Genomic DNA, 8,599 nt, shown 5'->3' on the forward strand with positions numbered 1-8,599 from the left:
CTGCAATTTGGATTACGGCATCCCTCTTCCAAGTTGTAGAATATTATGTTGGGTCCTAGCCTTAATATCTCATTTGGGTGTTTTATTAAGGACCCAATCAACTAACTTGAATTTCTCCCGTTTTGTAGATGTCAAAGTCTGACAACTATGGTCTTCCTGAACCCGTTGGAAAGAGTTTTCCACATGAAGATGATGTTCCACGATTGGATTGTGGAAATGGAAATCATGCTTCACTTCCTCCACCACCTCCTATAATTCTCCCTAACCCACGTGTTCGAAGACTTGAAAAGTTCAAGGTCACTCAAGCCCTATTGGCAAAAAGACATGAAGATGGAAAGTCGGTATGCGCTCATGTATTTGATATGAAGTTGCATATTGATAGATTGGGAATGTTAGGTGTCGATGTCTCTAGGAAGCTGGTTGTTGACTTGGTTCTTCAGTCACTTCCCGAATCATATAGTGAGTTCATTAGAGATTACTATATGATGGACCGAGACGTGACCCTCATTTATTTAACTTATTTGCTTGTTGCTGCTGAATCAGAAATGATCTGGCGGACTGGTCAAGCAAATTTGTCTTGTAAATCAATGTCTCAACCTTCTATGGACAATGGCAACATTGGAAGTCCAGAAAAGTTTTCTCTACGCAAGAGAAAGGCTAAGTTTGAGATAGTCCCTTGTGCCATTCCAAAAGAATTTGTGTGTTTCTACTGCCAAGAGAAGGGGCATTGGTCACGAAGCTGCCCTAACTACATGAAAGATCTAAGAGATGGGAGAGTCAAGATGTATGACTATACTTCAGGTGAAGCCCACTATCTAACTCTATTAAGTTCTTTCTTGGATTTTTAATAAATAATGTGATAATATTACATTTGATGTTTTTGCAGGATCAAAGAAAAAAAACGCTTAAAAAGAAAGAAGTGAGTTGAATCTGGTCATGAAGAAATGGATATCGATCGCATGATTCAAAGATCGGATTTTTTGACCTGCTAATTTAGAGTTAGGATAGATAGCTAAATAATATTTACATAGTTTTCCTTGCGATGAATTTTATGAAAATTGGTGGTTGAATGTTTCTATTTTTAGCAATATTGTGAATGGATTTGATTCTTAGTTATGTTATTTGTGGTAATGTCAAAAATTTACCAAATAAGGAAAGATTCTCATCGCCCAAGTTTCAATTGGACAGAAACTTGGAATCATGCAACTGGTATTGTATGATGAATGATAAACTTGTATTTGGAAAATTAAGACTAATTCCTTGTTCACATAAGTATGTGAGTCAAGTGAAGGACTAGGAGATCTGGTACACAATGTTGTGCACTGGTTAAGTCCACCACAAAGAACGATAAAATGTTCGTCATGATCGGCTAAAAGATTAGTAAATGTGATTATACTTAAAAGATTAAGTGTGATTCTGAATCATTGGAAAAGGTTTCATTAAATAGCATAACGAATAAGAAGAATCAATTAGGCAGAAAGATAAAAGTTTCTCCAATATGAAAAGATGGGAGAGTACTTAAGTATCTATTTTATGATTAACTTAGTGATTTGAAACTGTATCACAATTAATCCTATAAGGACACCTTAGTACACTAGTATGGCTAAGAAGAGGAATCAGAAATTTTTGAAATGGTTAAATCAAAAGGTGAATCATACTTCGTTCCAAAATCAAGTTTTAGAGTCATACTCCAAAATTGTGATTTGAGTGACATCGTCTTAAGAAATTTTTACACGCTCATCAAATGTGAAGTAGGAAAATGTTTTCTTGCTCTTGCACGTTTGAAATTGGTAAGTTGTGATGTATTGGATAAGACAAAGACCAACTAACACCAATTGTGTGTAGCATTTGCCTTGATAAGGACCTACACTAACTCTTGAATATTTGTTTTGTGAAGAAATGTTTATTGACAAGAGAATCTTATATGTCATGAGTTCAGTGGGAGTCTAAATGATCTTGAAAATTTTCAAGAACTAATCAAGGGTAAACCTATTGGTAAACACTAGCACATGACTTGAGGTTTGTAACCTATCGTGTTGACACAATTTTTGTTTTTGTGCCATTCCATTTTAAGTCAAATATGCATATGAGTTCTATGAGTTCTCAATTTATTGCATAGAGGCAAGGCATCCTGATCAATGGAAAGTACATTGATAGGTAGGGGTGAGCTGCTCGAAGACTTGGAAGCAATGGTGGGACCCTTGATGGCAAGAAATAAAGAATGAAAAAGTTATGTCCATAAAAGTTTGGATTTGTCACAAACATTATCTTATGATTATGGTTATGACAAATTCACATGGATAGGAACACATACACCATAAAATCTAAGTGTCATAAGGTTTCTCTCATTCATGAAAATGAATGTGAGGAAACGCTTTCACTAGGAAGATTTTAATGAGATAGCGACTATGTAAATTGCATTCTCAAATTCGATTATGACTACGACATCCCTCTTCATAGTTCGAATTGTGAGATTTGGCAATTAGTTTGGACATTCGAGACTTATTGCTATAAGTTCTAGAATTGTTTAGACACACATGTGAGCTATCTAAGGAAATGTGTATGAGTTGTTTTCTAGAAGCTTAGATAAACGATTGTCGAAGAGTATCGTATTAGAAATATGATCTTCGGAAATCAATAAGTATTGTTTTCTAGAAGTTTAGAAGATTTCTGAATACATGTCAAAGCTAGTGGGATCATAAATGTTATGCTGGTATGGATATAATCATCATGTTAGTGGGAGCATGATTATTATTTTAAGTGTTGCAAGTTAGCAATGTTAATTATAGAAAACAAAAGGTTCACTTTGCAAAGTTGCAGGGGTTGAAAAGTTGTTTTGCTATAATTAAGGGAGAGAATATTATACTTCGTTTCAAATTCTAAAGGCTTGGATCGAGAAATTTTAGTCAAATTTAGTCAAAGGACTTATATGGATGTTATGTTGAAAACATTCAACTTAATAGGATTCTATATATGGCAATACTATAGCAAGGAACTGGTAAAGTATCATGTTTTTTTTTTCATTATGAATCGTGTCCCATATGCTTCGGGTATAGGATTGATTGCATATGTTGTAACATTCGACCGTTCTAAATTTTCCAAATGCCTAGGGCATTAAGAGGGAAAAAGGACTAGAACTGGATTTGACCAAAATAATTAAACAACTGTCAAGGACAATCTAAGGTTCGCTAAGGATTGGTCACTTGTGAGCAGTTGGAAGTATAGTAATGAATGGACCATAATGACATTATTATGATTAGATATGATTCTATTAATAATGAATTGTTATATGGAAAATATGGAAATGTTTCCATATTGGGATTGTCTAGATTAGAAACCTTTATGCAAGAAGGATGTTCAAAGGAATGTACTTTGAATGTGAGACTTCATATCTATGGAATTGTCTTGTAACAATCTCCAATAGAACACTTTGTAATTTCGTTGGCAAAGTCTTGGTGACTTTTGTGAAATAAGATTACAAAATGATCATTGCATAAAATGTTAGAATCTAACATATTCTAGTAGTGGCGAGAATTTTGTGTTCTTACACTAACGATAAGGATTAGGGATTGTGAAATGAGCATCGTTGGAAATGTTTTCAATTGATCTATTTCACAAAGTATGGACCACAGGTATACAGAGTGTGCATGCTTGGAGCATGGGAAAACTGTTGTTATAATTCAAGTAATAAGTTGATTACCCGAAACATTGTACAATGAATAATGTGTAATCAATATGGAGACTAAATAAAAGGAGTTTTATTTATACTCAAAAGTTTGGGGCCATATTCTATTCAATTACTCTTGTGTTTCACTTTGCATGTTTTGACTTCCCGAATAATAAGATTATTCAAACCATCCACAGTCGATCATACTTTGGAAGTAGGTATGAAAGAAGACTGTCATGAATCTGACTGTAGATTGTCTAAAGTGTTTTAGACATAGCAAAAGTTTGCTGCAGGGTTCATGAGTGCTCCTATAAGATTAGAGTATTGGATTAAACCCACGCTCACTTGAATCACTTCATGGATTTTATCACGGGTGATTAGTGAGACGATAATATCTTATATTCTTGAAACCGAGACATGTGAGTTGTATTATGCAAGTTGGTTGCATATTGATAATATGTAAACGTACCAGTAACTTGATGTTATAAAACATATTGTTGTGTGTGATTTGATGAGTAGGTACAAGCAAGCATTGAGTCAAATTTTATCCGTTCCTTTTACCTAAAGTGGGATAAAAGCGATATCTGTGGGCCTCTCGATACTTTAGTGATGACACCCCTTAGCGCTTGGCCAAGCCGGGACTGAGTTGATGTGTTCAATTGGAGTCTGTTGTCAGTCGTCATAAATCGGAAATCGGGAAACAACACATAAACAAAGAGTATGATTAAAATCCATGTCTCAGTTCATACGATATCTAGAATGGAGGAATATATGATCCCTTATCTAAAGGACAGGCTGCTGATAAGATCAGAGTTCGACAACGTCTTTAAGAGCTACGATTGTTAATCGGATTGTACTTTCATTATAGTTACTAGACTTATCCAAGTGGGAGACTGTTGGATTAGTGTCTAAGCCCGTAACTATATTTGGTATGTACTTGACCCGGTTGTGCATGGTCCTTTTGGGTTGCCTTCACCAAAGAAACTTGATAGGATTATTTATGGAGAGAGAGAGAGAGAGGTTATTATGATTTATTATAATATTATATAAATAATATATTAAAGGAGAAATCATATTGTTTAATTAATATTAGTCAAGAATTAATAAGAATTAATTTTGTGGCTAAAAGACATTAATTAAATAATGGGGACTAGAACTGTCAATTGTGCGATAGTTGAATATTGGGCTAATGGACTCCATAGAAGTTGGAGTAGATGAAATCAATGGGGAAACCCATTAGAATTCATCCAAGGCTTCTAAGGAGGGAGTCCATGGGCTGCTTAGGGCCTAAGCAGTCAGATTTGGGTTTCCTAGTTGAAAACCCTAATAGCCTCAGTATATATGGAACCCCTAAGGCCCCAAAAACGTGTGGAAGTAATCCCTAAGGGTTCTAAGTCGTTTTTGGTGCTCCTCCTCCATTATTCATTCTATTGCTTGTGGTGTTTGTAAGCCATTAGAGGAGTGACATTTGTGACTCTAAGCTCCAAGACAAGAAGATTCAAGCCATTCTTGCAAAGGTAATCATCTAGATCTGATCTTATATGATAATTTCGAAATATGTATGCTAGATCTAGGGTTTATAAGATTTGGATGGTTATTGCATGTTCATTAGACAAACTAGATCCAAAAGCTTTAGGGTTTGCATGTACACCATAGGATTGATGTAGTTCAAAACCCATCAGAGGTCAGTCAGAGGGTCATAGGGAATATCGAAGTCGTACTCAAGACGACAGAGAGGATCCAACAGGTCCAGAGTAGACTCCAGACGGCCCAGAGTCAGCAGAAGAGCTACGCCGACTGACGTTGATCAAACCTGGAGTTTCAGGTAGGAGACATGTTCCTCCTGAAGGTGTCACCTTGGAAAGGTGTCATTCGGTTCAGGAAGCTGGGCAAGTTGGTCCCCAGATACATCAGACCGTTAGGGTTATAGCCCGGGTGGGCAAGGTTGCGTACCGACTGGATCTGCCAGCCGAGCTTAGTCAGATCCACAACACCTTCCATGTATCCCAACTGCAGAAGTGCTTAGTAGATGACTCTGCGGTGGTGCCTCTAGAGGATATTCAGGTGGACGATAGCCTGAACTACATCGAGCGACCGATAGCCATTCTCGACAGGAAGATGAAAGCGCTGAGAAACAAGGAAGTAGAATTGGTGAAGTTGCAATGGCAGCATCGTAAGGGCTCATAATGGACGTGGGAGCTAGAGGACGAGATGAGGGTGCATTACCCCTAGTTACTTCTGACAGCAACAGCGGACTTCCGGGAGAAAATCTAATTCAAGTGGGGGAGATTTGTAACATCCAAGATTACAAAAGTACTAATTATATTACTATTAGCTTAATGAATGGAATTGGTTTGGGCTTGGACCATTGGATCCTTATGATTGGGCTGATAAGTGTCGTACGTGGGGAATACAATGCCAAGTACGCTCAACGTACTCATGAGATTAAGACGTGCATGCCATGCACGTACGCCCAGCGTACCAAAGGGTACGCGCAACGTATGTATGCAGAGTCTAAAAACCTAAATTTTAGGGTTTGATCCCTATATAAAGGACCTTATGCCTTTAGTCCAGCCTCCCTCTCACCCTTAGACAGCCACCATGAAAATCCTAACCCATATTGTATGTTCTTGTGATTTGGTAGCCACTTGAGAGCATTTTAGTGTTGTTTTGGTGCTTTGGAAGGGAAAGAAGTTTAAAGAAGGAGCAAGGATTCAAAGGGAGCTTGTAGATCCAGGAGATTAGCACCATTTCTGACTCATTTGAGGTATCAAGCTTCAAACTTGATCATTGCATGTTTAGATTTGATTTTGGGGTGTTTTATGTCACTTTTGGACTCCATTTTTTAGGTTGCTTGAATCTTGATAGTTTCAAACCATAACCGTTGTCCTTTTGAGCTCTTAGAAGTACTTAGAATCATAAAAATCGGACCTTGATGGTTAAGCCACAACCATGCAAGTTTTTGATGGTCACAAAGTTTGTTTAAGGACCAAAATCATGTTTTGACCCCAACCATGCATGCAAGCACATAAAGTTTGTCACTTTATGGACTAGAGGACTTGGATCTACATTCGGTACATGAGGACTTAATGGATTAAGTCACAAATGGAGCCCCAAGGAAGCTGGCCAGTACGTTGGGCGTACACCCTAGTATGTTGCGCGTATTGGGTCAACTTCCCGCTTTTGGTTAAGGCTAGCGTATGCTCGCCGTACGTGCCAGGTACGACGCGCGTATGCATGCAGAGTGGCGAAGTTGGGCTTTTGGGCCTTAGAAGTTTAGGCCTGGATAGTTGGGCCCCATAGCCCACTGTAGAGTAGATTTTTTGGGCCTAGAACTGAGATTTAAAGTGTTGGGCCTTTTGGGCCATATTGGGCCTCTCGAAATTAATTATTTTGGGCTAAGGATTTATTGGGCTTGTGATAAGGCCCATATAAGGAGTTGGGCATAATTTAGAAAATTGGGCCATTAGTGGGCCTTTAGTGGGCCATTAGTGGGTAGGGAAGGATAAGATGGAATTGGGCCTTGTGTGTGGTCCAAATTAGACCTAGGGGTAAAATGGTCTTTTTACCCTAAGAAGTATTATGGATTTTGACTAAGTATAGCCGGGGAGTCATCGGAGCAGCTGTTAGAGATTCCTTTCCATGATATTCGACACTCAGGTTTACGAGGCGAGTTACCTTCCAGTAGAAGTGAGTCTAAGGCACCAATGTCGGCCCACTAGTAGGAGATACAGTAGAGATGATTGTCTTTGTGATAAATGCCTGGTATGCCACTATCTGTTATGCTTTATGTGCTATTATTCTATAATATTATGTGATAGTGGTAGGAGGGGTAGGACAGACCCCATTACCGGTCGAAAGGACCGAAGGGGTAGGCCAGCATCCTGATATGCTACGCAGTATGTGATTTATGTGTTTATGTATTAGCATGATATATGGTAGTAGTAGGGGTGAAATAGTCCCAAATACCAGTCGAAAGGGCTGAAGGGGTAGGCCAGCACGCTGATATGCTAGGCAGTTACCAGTTGAAATAGACCGAAGGGGTAGGCCAACACCCTGATATGCTAGGCGGTTACCGGTTGAAAGAAAACGAAGGGCTAGGCTAGCACCCGTATATGCTAGGCAGTATGTGTATTGTATTGTATGTGGTATGATGGGGTAACTCACTAAGCTTCGTGCTTACGGTTTACAGTTTTGGTTTCAGGTACCTCTTCTTCGAAGGGAAAGGAGCTGGCATGACTGCAGCGCATCACACACTCGATTTTCCACACATGAGACTCTTGGTATTTGTACTCTGACATTATTTCCTTATGATATGTTTGAGAGATATTTGACTTATGGTTTTTTTATGATCTGAGATAGCACTGTAGCATTTTTAGTAAATGTGTTTTATGAATCTTTAATTTAAAGATGAAAATTTTAGGTCTTAAATTTGGGATGTTACAACAAAAAAAGAACATCCAAATGTCACTTACTATAACCCATACTAGGAACTTCCACTCTCACTACCAGTTGCTTTATGCATGCAACCATCTGAAAATCCATTCTTGCATGCAATTCCATAAGCTCAGATGTGACATCCCCTAATTTCTCGGCCAGAAAAGACCGATTTAATTTATCCTCTTTGAAATAAAATCAGAGAAATCTTTTTAAAAGATGTTGCGGATTGGTCCCCAAAACAAAACATGATAAAAGTTTGTCAAAACCTTTCTTTAAGAAATATATAATCTCCTTTTTATATCAAAACCTCGGGATGTCATGTTCCGATACAGATCAAAAGCATAAACAAGACATTATAAGCCTTACAACAGTCATTTATAACTACTGGCCTATAATCCAAAAATCAGTCATCATCGTCATCCGACTATGCTCGGGGTCCACTACCTATAATATAAAAAGCTGAGTGGGTCAGGCTTGGAAGCCTGGTGAGCA

The sequence above is a fragment of the Lactuca virosa genome, chromosome 6 (genome assembly GCF_052849685.1).
Source record: "Lactuca virosa cultivar CGN04683 chromosome 6, Lactuca_virosa_CGN04683_v6, whole genome shotgun sequence".
In the NCBI taxonomy this organism is placed as follows: Eukaryota; Viridiplantae; Streptophyta; class Magnoliopsida; order Asterales; family Asteraceae; genus Lactuca; species Lactuca virosa.